We start from the raw sequence: 15,905 nt of genomic DNA, 5'->3' as shown, positions 1-15,905 counted from the left end.
CTTTGAGCTGACCGTAGGGCAGATTTACATATAATTTGCAAACCAAGAAGCTAGTTCTCCTTCCTCTACCGGTCGGAATCGGACATGAGCGGCAAGTGCTTTATTTTCCAAACTACAGAATTGTACATCGCTGTACGACATTGTTTTCCACTATGGAAAATTGAGGAGGACTAGCTCCTTGGAACATAAATTATATGTAAATACTGTCTGCCTTGGCCTTCATACACCTCCGCTCTATACCAAAACAGTGCCACAAAGATGAAACTGAAACCAGTGACTTTGAAAAAAAATACAGAATCAGATGTATTAAAAATAAAGTAATAATAGATTTTTTTAAAAAATTGCTGTAAGAAGACAGACATAAAGAACAGTTCTGACATTTGGGTTTAAAAACTACCAATAAATAAATAAATAAATTTTAATTGAAAAATGAATCAAATGCAAAAAAATAATACATTTATATCTGGGTTTTATCTTTAGTGCAAATCAACTACTTCTTCAATGCCAGTACAACTTGTTCAAATACAAATATTTCTATTCCAAAGTTTTCTTTGTCATTTCAGGTTTCATTTTCAATGTCACATTTTATTTTTCATGCCAAACTATACTGTCACTGCTCTGGCCCCATAGAAAAAAAAATTCAGACTTCTACCTTGGCCTTCAAGTCCCCAATTTGATGAAGGAATCGTGGCATCTGCTGGAAAAACAAGTCCGATCTGGACATTCCACCTTGACACTTCCAGGACTTAAAGGATCTGCAGCTAACATCCTGGTGCCTGATTCCAGAGGACACCTTCAGAGGTCTGAGGAGTCCAGGCCTCGATGAGTCACAGCTGTTATAGAGGCATAAAGGGAGCTTACACAATATTTTTCAGGTGATTTTAATATTGTGGCTGAATATGAAGTGGTGTATGAATAACTGCGGGAAAAATGTCCATGTTTGCTGTCTTACACCCTGAGGTGAGTAATTCAGACTATGTGTCCTTTGCTGCATTCTGTTCACATAGCTTTTCTCCTCAACATGAGCCTGACATCTCTAGAGGAAACTGGGACCTGAAGGCAGAGAGTTTTTTCTTGTTCTTCTTCTTTTATCTACAATACATTTAAAACAGCACAGGGCAGCGGGGAAGGGATCACAATCTAACACAGAGAGTATCCAAGTCTATTTTGGCATCCTTTTATGATGTGTTAAAAACAGCTTAACTGAGATATGAGCAGTTTTACACTTTCACTGTCCTCGTAGACCACAGTGGTGTTTGTGTTTTTTTTCTAGCTTGAACTTTACGATGATAAATCTTTGTGGAAATAAATAACACAAACTGCTGCGATCATAAATCTTTAAGGGCGGAAAAGCTTCACTGAAATGCCATCCACGTCCCACACTGAGCCACACCGCGGATTAAGTCCCAGCTGAGATGTAAAATCAGCTTTGTTAACGCGAGGGCTGTCACAGCTTCTTAGGGGGGGTTCTGTCAAAACCAGTAATCTAGTGGTGATGTTTAAATGATGTGTCAGATGATCAAACTTGTGCATTGATAATGTTGCACTAAATTTAGCTGCACAATTATATGACAAAGATAATACATTTTGGATGTGGGGTGTGCATTTTATTCAGAAAAGCACCATCCACTGAACAGTCTAAAGGCTGACAGATGAAATATTTCACCATGAATTCCCTGCAGTCTTGGGGCTTTTAAATAAATTAAACAATACCGCAGAGGATGGGACGTAGGGAGCAGGGTATTGACTGAGACGTATTGTCTGATTCACCCTGAGGATGCAAGAGTAACTATTGATTGAAGCCTCTTTGTGCATGCTTACTGTCATGCATGGCAATCTGGAGAATACTCCTTAAATTGAACACTTAAGAGAATAAAAGCCGGTTCATCAAAGGTCTAACAGCATCAACACAAAGGAATTAAGAACACAATGAAAATCACTTACGTGCTCATCAAGTTTGATCACACAATGTAGGAAAGTGAGGACACGTGACATCTTAAAATCAAAGGAAATCCAATGATTTTTACTCTAAACATGTGATACGTGAAATGACTGTAGCATACATCCTAGGAGTTTTTCCTCATTTTTGTGTTTTGGTGGGCCAGAAATCATGCTGCTATGCTGCACCGGAGCCGTACTTAGGATGACCCCTTCTCTCCACACTATAATGTCATAAAAACTAGAGCGCTACAGTGATTCTCCTGCTTGACCATGAGTTACTAGACTTCTTACAGTCAACAGTTTGATAGCAATGAAAAAGCATCTTAACTGGATGGCAGAATTTGCAGAACAGTCACGTCTTCTTCTTTAAATTTTCTGTGAATGATGAGATGAACAGTGTGCAGATTGATTTTGTGACGGACCACGTTTGCCTTTGCGGTTCTCATTTTACACTGGGCAGTTTCACAAACTCATCTTGCTTCCAGGGCTGTTCTGTGACTTTGTACCTGACAAAAGTGAGAGTAAACACAACTATCGAAATACTGTCTATTTAATGGGCAACTGTGTTAAGAAATTGCAGCTTGGAAAATACATACACAGTGATAATTTGTGTGAACATGGCCGAAATGAAACTTTCTGACAGCAACCTCCAGACGTAAGGGCGTGTTGGCACTCCTGATAGGTGCACAAAATTTAAAACAAGACAGTGATTATCTAGTCTCTCAGTTAGGGTTTAGCTTCAGCTCTGGATCAACGTCAGATCAAAAGCAATGGATTTTAGGTTTACTTCATCTAAGACCGAGTGTCATTACGTCATACTACCAGTTGGTTCACATGGGTCACGTAGGAGAGTCCTTCAGCAGAACTTTGCTTGGGGCTCCACAGAAGTCAGAACTAGTCAGTCCAGTCCTTGTTGCACTGACATTTTAAAGCCAGCGGTTGCCTTGCGGTGATTTTAGGACCCTTGTCTAAAGGTAGGAAGCACGTGGACAGTGGGGGTGGTGGGGTGGCCAGGGGAGGGACAACACTGACCTTATTTTCAAAGCCGTACTTTGACAGGTTTACTGGTGTGCTTTGTTTAATATAGTAGGTAACTTAGGTTACAGCTGCAAAATGACAAGAACAGTCACCATCTACAGTTTGTATTTGTGATTTTTATATCACACCTCAATGGGTGCTCATACCCCCACCGTTTTTATAGTTTTTCACAATTTTGAAACTCAATTTTATATTATTGTCGTTTCTTTTAATCATTCGAATTTGACAGTTTTCTGCAGTGTGGAAAAACTCAGAACACATACCCTCTTTACTGCTTCCTGCTGGCTTTAAATTCTGATCAGATGGCACTTCTGTGCTTTTTCCTTCCATTTCTTCAGTCTCTCAAATACCCAGAAATCCATGCAAAATCCTCTTTAATCTGCCTCTGCACCCTCACCTGCATGATTTCAATTTTGAGACAAGTGCAAGGAGAAACCTCCTGGATAATGACATCTGGTCAAAGGTATCAGGAATACAGAATTGCTTTGCCCATCATACGACAGCTTGTGCCGGAAGGATCACCTCTATTATCCAGTATTCAGATGGTTAAGACCTCCACTTCAGTCAATCAGCTCTTAATTAAGGTGCTGCAGTATACCCAGTTGATGATGTAGACTATGAGTGCTGTTGGTGGCAGTCAGTGAGTTACATTATACTGCTGAGATAAACTTTGCGGATCCAGTTTCTAATAATTACTGTAATTTATATTTCAAAGTGACTGCACTAAGTTGTTCCCCCAGTTAATCTGAAACAATTGGTTCACTCAACACAGATACAGCTTTGCCTTATAAAGGTCCCATGTAGTGAAAATCCTTTTTTATTGTGTCTTGTGGTTGTTATTAACTTATAGGAAGACAATTGCTGATAAACTCACCATACACATACACTACTGGTCAAGTGTAGTCAAGAGAATTCCAAGAGGGTGTAAAGCAGTAATCAGAGCAAATGGTGGCTATTTTGAAGAAACTAAAATATAAAACATGTTTGATTTAGTTCACACATTTTTGTTTATTTCATAATTCCATGTGTGTTCATTCATAGTTTTGATGCCTTCAATGATAATCTACAATGTAAATAGTCATGAAAACAAAGAAAACCCATTAAATGAGAAAGTATGTCCAAATTTTTGACTGGTAGTGTATGTTAAAAGCAATGACTATGACATGAATTCAGAGATATTTCCATGACAAATAATTGCTCATAGAGAACGTTAGATGAAAAGTCCTGGGTTCTTAGTGTCAGCTATGCTGGTTTGCTTTGAGCAACAGACGCAGAGAAAATGTTCTTCCTGGAGAGGGTGGGGACAGCAGCATCTCATTGGTTTTCAAAGTGAAACAGCCTGTTTAGAACAGCCCCACAAAAAGGAGTTTTACAGTCATGGTAAAATGTCTTTGCAGTATTTAGAGCTGAAAATTTAAAAAACACACTGTGGGGACATGTGTGACTGGCATTTATTTGCTGAAAAAGGGCACAATGTGGTGCTGTTGAAGCGTTAATTAAATAATTATAGCCAGCAGGTTACACTGTAGCCAAAATTATTTACCCGGATAATGTACTAATGAAACTGCAGACAGAGAGACCAAGTGCTGGCTAGTGAATACAATGGAGAGTTTAGCATGGGGTTAATGAAGACTAGTACAGAGCTGAAATGAGAGTAACACTGGGTTCAGGTTCAGCAGGAGGCCAGTGGGAGGTTTCAGTGTGTCTGCTGGGTCTGTAAACCAAAAACAGTTTGCATACATGCTTATCATGTCAGCTTTACAAGATGAAATCAATTCAATGCTGCATAGCTTATTGTAGCATGGTGCACTTTCCCCAAGAGGCCAAAGCATCAAGTAATGCAAGTTAACAATCATGATTCCAACACAAAATACCCTTAGATTCCCATAGTTACACTTTATCCGCTATTGTGTTTCACAAGATTGTTTTGATTCCTTTGTGATTACGAATCCGCAAACCAATTCAGAAAAGAATGACTGCCAAAAGATCATCCTGGTGGCAAATATTTATCATTCATATTTTGCTTGTGATGCATATGCACTGCTGTTCAAAAGTTTGGGGTCACCCAGACAATTTCATGTTTTCCATGAAAACTCACACTTTTATTCATGTGTTAACATAACTGCACAAGGGTTTTCTAACCATCAATTAGCCTTTCAACACCATTAACTAACACAATGTAACAATTAAAATCAGCCGTTTCCAGCTAGAATAGTCATTTACCACATTAACAATGTCTAGTTTGTATTTCTGATTAATTTCATGTTATTGTCATTGAAAAAAAACTGCTTTTCTTTCAAACATAAGGACATTTCTATGTGACCCCAAACTTTTGAACGGTAGCATATAGTCAACTTGACAAGGACGAAACATCCTTTTGGAGATCCCAAGCTACACAGTCTTTAAAAAGACTATTGACATATCAAGCAAACCAAAGAAACCTACTCTGCTTATGGCCTTTAGTTCCAAAAGATGTTGTAAAGACTTCCAGCTTTGAGAGATGAGCCTAAAATTCACCTCTCCAGAAAAAGCTGTGTGAAAATATTCCACTCTAATGGATGCTGGTATATTGTTATAATTATATTTGAAGTGCTTTCACTTGCACCCAGGAGCACCATATGACCAGCATCTCCTGGAAACAGAGGTAATCATTCATGAAAATATTTACATTTGGCATGATTAGAGAATTTCACCTCAAACTGCAAGGTGATGAGCAGCGATTATCTGAAATCCCTGGAGGTCTGAATGAGAGCGTTCTTAGCATTATGGTTTAATCTCGTAATTTCATGGATCTTGAGGCACCACGTGGCATCATTAGTTGAACTTCATCTTGAACCTGGGTGGTGTGAGGCAATGCAACGCCACTGTGTTGGCACTGAGAGCTGCCTGAAAGTGTCTAAATCTGACATCTCATGCAGCACCTCAGAAAAATGTCAAACAGTGTAGTGTATATAGTGCACACCACTGTCTAAAATAAGCCTGAGAAGCATGTCACACAAGGTTAATGTGAGGCAGTGGGAGTCATATCCCGTAAGGCGGTCTTCTTTGTCAAGCGATTACACAAAGGCAACCCGTGTGTTCCAGTCTAGCATGTAATAATATGATGAGAGTCATGGAAGGCATCAGCCTGTGGGAAATAAAGTGGCTGTGATCAACATATTTCTCCTTCTCTATGAGTAGATGCAGTGTCTGACATGCCAGCTCTCACAAGCAGCCTCACAGAATGACACTTATTCTGTATTATTGCATATGAGCTTTTCCTCACACACAGCATCGTATCCAGTCAGGGAGAATTTGTTCGTTCAGTTACATACTTTAAGACAAGCAAAGAAATATATTTCCATGCCATCCCTCACCGTGCTGTGTCTCCTCTCCAATTTTAAAAGACACATAGAGGACTCCCTAAACAAAATGTCTGATTGCTGTGAAATTAGAAAGCACTGAGCAGTACACTGTAAATGAGACGGAGCTCTGTTTGTGCTGCCAGCTATGCTTTTAACTTTGTTTGAATATTATTTCATGAACAAATTAATTTTGTTGTTCCTTTAGGGAAGCAAAGCCACTAAACCTGTGTTTTTTATTCTAGTGTTGGGTTGTATTCTCTGCTTCCTTGAGTTTGTAGAAAGCATCGATTTAAATGAACCCTGAAAATGAGTGTGTTCACCTTAGCAGTGTGGATAAAATTTATGAGCAGGTGAAGTCAGATCGGTCTTAAATAAGTGGAGCATGTAGCTTCCAGGCATCCTTTCACAAACAAATATAGCAAATTTAGCATGATGTGAAGTCTATATTAGTATAATAGATAATTCAATATTAAACTAACCAAATCTGAAAGAAGTTCTCACCTGACATCCTGAGATTCACCTGACTTTTTAATGTACAATAATTGTAGCATATTGAATGAACTCATGCACAATTGTACCTTTATACTCTGAATATTTCCTGACTTACAGACCCTTGAAGTACATAGGAGTGGGTGGAAAGTTCATACTTTTTAATTCATGTTATTTTTTTTTTTGGTATAATTGAGTCTTTATAAATTCATAAATACAAGAGTTAACCATGTGACATTTTCAGGGATGGAAAATATATCTGAGCTCTTTTAAAAACTGCAAACAAATTAATTTCACATTCACTATAGTTGTAAGAGTTTAAGGCCAATACCTTGTTTTGGTTCATCTTTTCTATAATGAACTTTGAGCTTCAGTATCATGGGATATATCATTGTTTCAATGGCAAAGCTGCACCAGTTTAATATTGGCGACACAGAGTCATAGAAATTTTACAATTCTAAAACATACATTTTGAGTGAACTTTGAAGGGTCATGTCACCATGCTGGATACAAAAAAACCCCTCTGGCATATGAAAGGTCTTCTTCTTAACTACATTTTAATGCAAGGCACATCTTCTAATCATGATTCTTTTTGTGTCAAAACAATTTTATGCTATATGCATATCTTAACAACTATAAAATGTAAAATTTGAGAATCTCTTTCCTCAAGGAATTAAAATCATTCACAGTGGAAACTGACAGACTCTCAAACAAGCACCAAATGTTTCAAAGTTACTTGTTCAATGCAATTTGACCAAACTATTATACAAAACATGCAAATACCAGTTCATTTGTTTTTTTCATTTTAAAGCCCTAAACTACATTTGCTACAATAGTGGTAGATCTACATCTAGAAAAAAGCCAAAAAACCCACATTGACCATGATTCAGAGTTAAAAGGCAATGCACTATGACCTATACAAACATGAGCTCAGATGGGAAAATGTTTTTAAACTGTTTTTAAATTAAAGGACATGATATTTAGGTGTTAGGTATTCATGATTTTCTTTGACTGAGAGTAAATAAACACCATACAGCATGTTGTTTCCATGGAACCCTGTAAAAGGGTCTTTTAAGTGAGCTAATCAGGAGTCCTGCTCCACATCACATTCGTTCACGTCTTCAGCTGGGTTTGCTTTTCACTCCCAGTGTGAAACCTCCAGGCGGATATTCCTGCACAGCTTATAGCTTGACTGCCTTTCTGAAAGGATGATGTCATCATGGGATCTAATTGCCAAAGACTTAGTGCACATTTCTACAATTTCACTGCTGTATTTACATCATCAAATAAATTCTATCAATTACTCCTACAGTCCTTCTTCTTCTTGTCTCTCCTGAACTGAATGGAATAGATTTGGGGTGACCTTGGCTTGCAAAATGTTCAGCTTTCTTTACTAACCACTTAGTAGCAGAGGAAGCGGTGTATATTTTGCTTGTGTGGGCGCCTGCGTTCCCTGTTCTGTTAGATAAGGAGTTCCGGTAGCGCTATCTGGACTGAGTGGTCTTGAAAACCAAAACAATGAGCAGAAAGCTTCCCTCTGGGCTCCTCTTGATTCAATGCTAATGCCATAAATATTTCAGGGACACAGTAAAGATTTCGTCCAAACACCATATTCTACTGTGAAAATGCTTCTTTAACCATGACTTTGAAAAACAAACAAGTGACAAATTCAAGTAAAAAGCAACATAACAAATGTCTCAGTAAGGCGTTGGGCCACCATGTGCCACTAGAACAGCTGTGATTCACCACTGAGTCGACTCTCCAAGTATGTGGAACTCCACTGAAGGGATGTAACGTCAATCTTCCAATAGATATTCTCTCATTTGATGTTTTGATTAACGGTAGTAGAGAGCGCTGTCTATACCAATAGATTTCCACCTGGGTTGAGATCTGATGACTGTCATCATTTTTATGCTCATCAAACCATTCAGTGACCCTTTGTGCCCTATGGGTGGGAGTATTGTCATTCTGCAGGAGACCACTCCCATCAGCTCAGAGATATTCCATCATATGATAAAGGTGATCAATCAGAACAAATTTGTATTGATTTGCAGTGACCCTTACCTCTATGGAAACAAGTGAACATACCACATGCCAGCAAAACAGCCCCCACAGCATAACCAAGATCACACTAGAGTCCTTTATTGTAGGGGTTTACGGTTCAGATTCCTACTTTCATTGTCACCAGTGTGTACCTGCACACCACTGCTGCTGACTGAGACCACAGCCCTAACTGGAAATGGCAAACTGTGCACGTGCAGGTCTGATAAAATTGGTGTAAGAAGATTTATTCTAAAAAAAAACAAATAAAAAAATAGAGCACTGACATGCAAAAGGTATTTATTTTGGTAGTACATTTCTGTAAGATATGCTGCGTACTCCTTGTTCCAAACAGAAGGGAGAAAAATTACATAACGAAAGCCAAAAGATTTAGAAATACAAAGACTGTTACTGACAAGTCTTTTCTGGTATACAACACCTTAATAACCCACTCTTCAGATTGCTCAGAGTCCTGGTAGTAACATAAACTACAAGCAGTCAATTCCAATCATTCACTTGAGCTCCATTTTGCAAAAAATAAAAGGATTATCCTCACAGCTGCAAAGGAAAAAGAAACTCGTGAACAGTGAAACAAATCGCATACACAAAAACACTAACACATGTACTTGGATAAAAAATTCAAGGCTTGAGCTGAGCTTAAGTGTAAGTATTTGTTGCAGTGAAAGCTGAAAGTATATTTTCTCTCCACCTCCAGTTGAAATGGTCTCATAGAGGCTGTTACACCGCAGTGATGTAGACCTACCTGCATTGTTTTTCTTCTTCTTTTGTTCCTTTGCTGTTCTATAAACAGAACTACCTCAGGGTAGTTTCTATTCTTTGTATTTTCCTGCTTTTAGGATTGTGATAATGTTTCAGACTTAACAAGAATGTGCTCCCCTTTTATTTTGCACTTCCCTCAAACCCTCACACACACACAGCCAGACACACGTTGACACATACATATGTTGTCAAGCACCCACAGTATAACATACCAGCTCCACCTCTCCACTTTTCACACTTTAACTGTATTGTCTAACTTTGTTTTGTTGCCTTTATTGCACCAATGAAATAAGGATTTTGTAAAGCCGTTAACAATGATTGTTCCATTGCATGTAATTCTTCCTCTATTCTAACCTCAAAATGAATTCAGCAGTTTAACACAGCCATCCACAATTATTTATTCAGCACTTATCATTTAAAGTTCAGATGAGTGACACACTTTAAAAAGAAAAAGACATACCACAAATGCTTAGGGCACGTCAACATTTAAAGCTGCGCTCTTCCCCACAGCATGGTAGGTGGAAATTCATGCTACAACAAAGTGATGTGACGCACAAAGCCAATAGAAATAGTATGTCGCTCTGTGTTGTGCAGCAGTATCTCAGTTTGAGCCTGGCTCACTCTGATGATTTGCGCTTGTAAACAATGTTGAAAAGATCCAGGATTTTCATTCACCCTTCATATTGCATGGACAGTTCTCTACTTGTGATAATACACAGCATTCGTCACAGCTCTACTTTGATGCAGTGTTTATGCTGCAGTGTAGGCAGATATTTACAAAGACACCAGTGACAGCAACTCATTTAGTTGAGCATATTAACTGTGGTACAGTTGCGTGCCTCAGCCCCCTGGGAAATCATAAAGCATTTTAACATCAAAGTCTTTGTAAACTGTGAACTGAACTGGAGGGTTTAACTGCTGCTTTATGCAGGCGCTGCCACTCAGTTCAGACAGAGCAGAGTGGTCAAAGGATTTCCTCCGCCAGGCATGTGTTCAACCTGCCATTCTAGTGTTTTGTGGCACAATGAGTCTGTGTCATGGCTGGGAGCAGCAGGGCATAAAAAAACCTGGAGTCAACACTGCTCACATCCTCAGCAAAACGAACTGGGAGTCAAATAGCTACAATAAGCAGGACTCATCACTTATGGCACCTGAGCAGGGCTCAGTATGTGAGTGGTGAGCTGAGGTGTCAAATAGCTTTAAGCTTTGATTAAGTCACCTTAAAGCCAGTACCATCGTGGATAAGGATATTTATTTAACAGCTATCACTACTTAGAGTGCAGTAAGTGGCTCATAGTAAACCCTGCAGTCATGCAAAGCTCCTCAGCCCGACTCATGAGTTCAATTTGCCCATTCGTTGTGTGAGGAGTTAAGTCCTGCTCGTGCTCTGTATAACCTCCGGAGACCTGGCCCATTCATTTATGTCCTCTGTAGTGGACATTAGTTTTCGATCTATACCTTTTGACTCAGTTGAGCTACGATACTAAATCGAGATGTGCTCAACAGAGGACATCCTGGTCTTTCCAATGATATCTCAGATGACTGGGTGGGATGAGGGAACTTTGTTTTCATGCTGAGACAAAATGGAAACAGCAGCAAAACACAGGCTTCCTGACTGTAAGAGTTTAATTCATCGTTCATGTTCAGTTTAATTTAGTTTCGTAAAGTTTCATTTGAAAATAGATTGATATTTTACACTGAATGATATCACTATGACCTTTTGCTGTATTTAGATAATGGTAATGTTTTGTTGTGTCTAATTTCCAATTGTTCTGAACCCAGAAGATTGTGTAGGGGCTCCAAGGTGCACTTTGTGTTCCCCCCTGCTGTTCTATCTCTGCAGTCGATTTCTCCGTGCCACGTCCTTGCTCTGAGCTACACTTGAACATAGTCAGCCTGTACATTCTGTCATTCATTGGAGTGGGTCTGCCGTCGTCAGCCAGAGGGGAAATAGTGCTCTTACATGCTGTAGAATTGCATCAATTAGACTTAAAGAGTAACTGACAGCAAACAAAGAGAATTTAAAGTGATTAATTTGGATTGTAAGCATATTAATAGCCTCAAAAAGCAGATGTGAATGCTAATAATAATCACAAGATGCATCCCTGTAGCACAGGCCACTGTACATCTGATTAGTCATCCCCAGCCAGATGAAACAGGCTTCTTATCTGTTGCCTATGCTTATATTACCAAGTGAAAGCCTGAGTCATCAAACACCCGAAGGCTCAGAATGGCCTGAGAAATCCCACATAAAATCAACAACCTTTTGGAAATCAGCACAGAAACCGTGGTAGAGTTGAGTTATGTGGGATTAGGCTTAAATGCCTTTGGGTCTTGAGATACTCAGGCTCCCAGATCTGAGGCTCACAGATGGAAGCATGGATCCACGCAACCCTCATGAAATATCCTTCATCTGCACTCATAGCGAACGTTCTGTTGTTCACACAATGATGCCTGGAAACATTAAACATCCTGTATACCCTGATCAGCCACAACATTAAGACCACCTGCCTACAATTGTTTAAGTCACCGTCGGGCTGCCAAAATAAATTCATCAGGACGCAGACACAAGATTTTGTGTCAGGATGTTGGCAAAGGATCCTTTGAATCCTTTGATTTGTGGGATTGGGCTTCCGTGTGTCAAGCTTGTTCAGTTCGTTGCTTGAACAGATTGGGATCTGTGGAGTTAGAAGGCCTGTCCAACACCTTGCACCCTTTGTAGCGTTCGTCAAGCAGTTTTTTAGTTTGGTGGTGCTCATTTTCCTGCTGTCAAAGAGTGCTGTTCCCATGAGATTGTGCTTTGTCTGGCACAAGATTTGGGTTGGTGGTACATGTCAAAGTGACATCCACATGAATGCCAGGACCCAAGGGTTCTCAGCAGAAAATTGCATGACAACGAGATGATTAGTATTATTCACTTCAAAGGTCAATGACTTTGATGCTGAGGCTGAATGGTGCATAAGCTCTCTTTCTTCTACAGGCAAATATCTTTGCTGAGCTAAAATCTTAGGCAACATAGCATGTTATATACAATTTAAATAATGCATCTTGAAACAGATGCTCATTATTCTGATTTAAAATGGAATTGCTTCGGACAATAATGAGGGTGCAGTTTTGCTAATTTTGCAAAATGAATGGATTAATCAGTACAGATCTATTTAATCACTTGAACCAATTGAACTATGCAACATCTTTAATGTACATGAAGTTTAAATTTGTAGTGAGAGTACTTAAAAACTTAGAGATAATGCAATTAATATTTTGAACTGAATGGGTCAGACACAGAGGAAGATTTTAGACTTTTTCTTTTTGCTGAAGCTAAACAGTTTGCCTTTTGTGGGTGAACAGGGAAGGTTTTTTTTTTTTTTTTTTAAATCATTTTACTGGAGGGATGATTTTGCAGTTAGTTCCAAGATAATGTTTGATGATTTAAATAATAAAAGATGCTGAATCCCAGATGGACATGATGTTTATTACTATTATAGTGGTGATGATTATTAGTATTTTACTCAGTGTCCTCAAGTGACAAAATTTTGTTCTGCTGCAGTTTTGCATAGTTAAGTCTTAATCTCAAACATGTGTGACCACATTCGAGAGGATTAAATATTCAAAGATTTTAATGCTATTTCTTGTTTATTCCTCATCCCATTGCTGAAAGCTGCACAGTGCAATGTGGGTGCTGTGGGAGAATTAATTAACTTTTTGGGCAACTATTAATAGCTGAGCAATTATAACAGTGTTCATCATATGGTTAAGTCAACATTCAGATGCTGGACTGATCTATGAATACATGATCTGAAAGCGCAGCGTGCTAACATGAGATGGAGTGCTGCATGTGGAAGCTTAGAGGGAGCTTAGAGAGAAAGCCTCACGCTGATGAAAAGGTCACATCTCAGATTTAACAGGTAAACAGCCAAGATATTACATTCAGTTATGAGACACATTTCCTGTCTAGACACTTTTCATTGGACAGGTTTAAAGTTTTGAAGACACAACACATTTCACTTTTAGAGTTGTATATTTATCATGAACTGTAACATGTGAGGGGGCTGTACAGTGGATTGGTGGTTAGCAATGTCACCTTGCAGCACGAAGATCCCAGGTTTGCGTCCCCGCCTTCCTGGGATGTTTCTGCATGGAGTTTGCACATTTTGCTTGTGCATGCGTGGGTTTTCGTTGGGTTCTCTGGCTTCCTCCCACAGTCCAAAAACATGTTGGGGTTAATTGGTAACTCTAAATTATCGGTAGGTGTGAATCCGAGTGGGATTGTTGGTCTCTATATGTAGCCCTGTGATAGACTGGTGACCTGTCCAGGGTGTCTCCTGCCTTCACCCTAAGTTGGCAGAGATAGACTCCGGCCCCCCGTGACGCTTATGAGGATTAAGCGGTGTATAGATGATGAATGGATGGATGTAATATGTGAGGGGCTGCACAGTGGCTTGGTGGTTAGCACAGTTGCCTTGCAGCAAGAAGATCCCCTGTTTCTTCTTTCTGCATGGAGTTTGCATGTTCTCCCTGTACAGCGTGGGTTCTCCAGCTTCCTCTCACAGTCCAAAAACATGAATGTGAGTGTTGAGCTGAATCTCAGGACATGGGACCTAAATACTACACTTCCCAGAATGCACTGGTAGCAGCAAGGAGGTACCTGACACTTGGTGCTTGACACCTGATCAGTGAGCACTGATTTAAAGCACCTGGGAAGGACTGGGGGAAGCTCAGTCAGTCAGCCAAACAATCTTCAGAAGAGAAAGACATGAGGAAAGAACAAAGAAGATCCAAGTTCACTCATGGATTCAGTCCAAAGATGCCAATGGTTGGTGAAATGTTTATTTGCTTTCTTGGTGGTTTGAAATGTTTCTTGATATGGCCAAGTTTATGTTAACTGCTCACTGTGTGATTGGTTAATGAAAGCCTGCAGCATTTACTCCATTTTTATGTCAGAGTTTGAATTAAGATATTTCATTTTGAATTTAAGTAAAGTAAAAATATAGAAAATATATATGTTCTGTTAAATGTTAAAACTTTACTAAAATGTTGTTTATTCTTTATTTGCTTTAAAAAGGTTTAAGTGATTGATTCATTTAAATGGTTAAGTGGGTAATAGGTCAACTTTTTGGTTCTGTGTTTGACGGTGTGAACTTTGTTTCTGTCTTTAAAGGTGTACAACCTATTGAAATATCATGACCGACCAACTAAAAGGAAAATAAAAGTTTGAGTTGGAAATTTGAATTGAGTTGTCCTCGCGTCCTTTGGAGAGAAAGAGAGGTGGACTTGACATGCTTGTTTGTCTCTACCTGTCCAGGGTGAAACCTGTCTTCACCCTAAGTCGCATGAGGGGATTTCTTTAATGCAGCGGATCACTGCCCAAGCCAAGTATCCTGCAACTATACGGAAGGATGATACTCCTCACTTGTGAGTTTCTTTTCGTTGCACTATTTTGTCTCACTGTTCCATTCAAATGCTTAACAGGAAAGGCATGGCACTGTGACCTAGTGGCAACTTCATTTAGCAAAATATAAGGATATTCGATGAAAAAAAAAAACTGTTTAAGATACCACCTCCTGCATCAAAATGAAGGAACTGACTCTTCCAATCCTTCTGTAACCCAAGAACCATAGAGGGAAAAAAATGTAAAGATTGTATTCAGCATTGCAAAAGTAACTGTGCAAAAAATGCAATGTAAAAATGCATCTTAAAAGAGAATTTCCCATTTCAGTGAAAGAAGTATTGCACAAATATTGACCAAACTGTCAAAAATGAATACTGTTTAAGGAGGTTATCTCTCACATTGTGATTTCATTGGACTCCAGGCCTCCCACGACCATAATGAGAATTAATCGATGTTTAAATAATGGGTCCATGTAGCATGCAAACTAAAATGTAAGCTAACTAAAGCCAAATTATTTAAGACAGCTTTTAACAGAAAAGGTTTCAACAGTGTGATTCTATTAGCTTCTTTGCCACCCTGCATTCAGGAGGATTTATTTGTTTATTTTTTCAGATAGAACTGGAAAGAACTGGAAGCTATTTCAGAAGGACTGAGCAAAGGTCACTTGATAAACTGACTAATGCAGTGCACATTTGTTTGAGGTTTCATGTGATACATATTCCAGTCGTTTACCTGACATATCTGCACAAATGTCAACACAGCACTCGGTTGTTGGGGAGGAGAGCCACTCAACCTTACTGCAGGGGTTTTTTTGGATGAAAATGTTAAGTGTTGGGAGTGTTGATCTACATGCTAATTTTAATTGTGTTCATGATTATTTTCAC

This window comes from Amphiprion ocellaris, chromosome 10 (genome assembly GCF_022539595.1).
Source record: "Amphiprion ocellaris isolate individual 3 ecotype Okinawa chromosome 10, ASM2253959v1, whole genome shotgun sequence".
Taxonomy (NCBI): Eukaryota; Metazoa; Chordata; class Actinopteri; family Pomacentridae; genus Amphiprion; species Amphiprion ocellaris.
The sequence above is the reverse complement of the archived record's forward strand: the minus strand, read 5'-3'. Positions refer to the sequence as shown.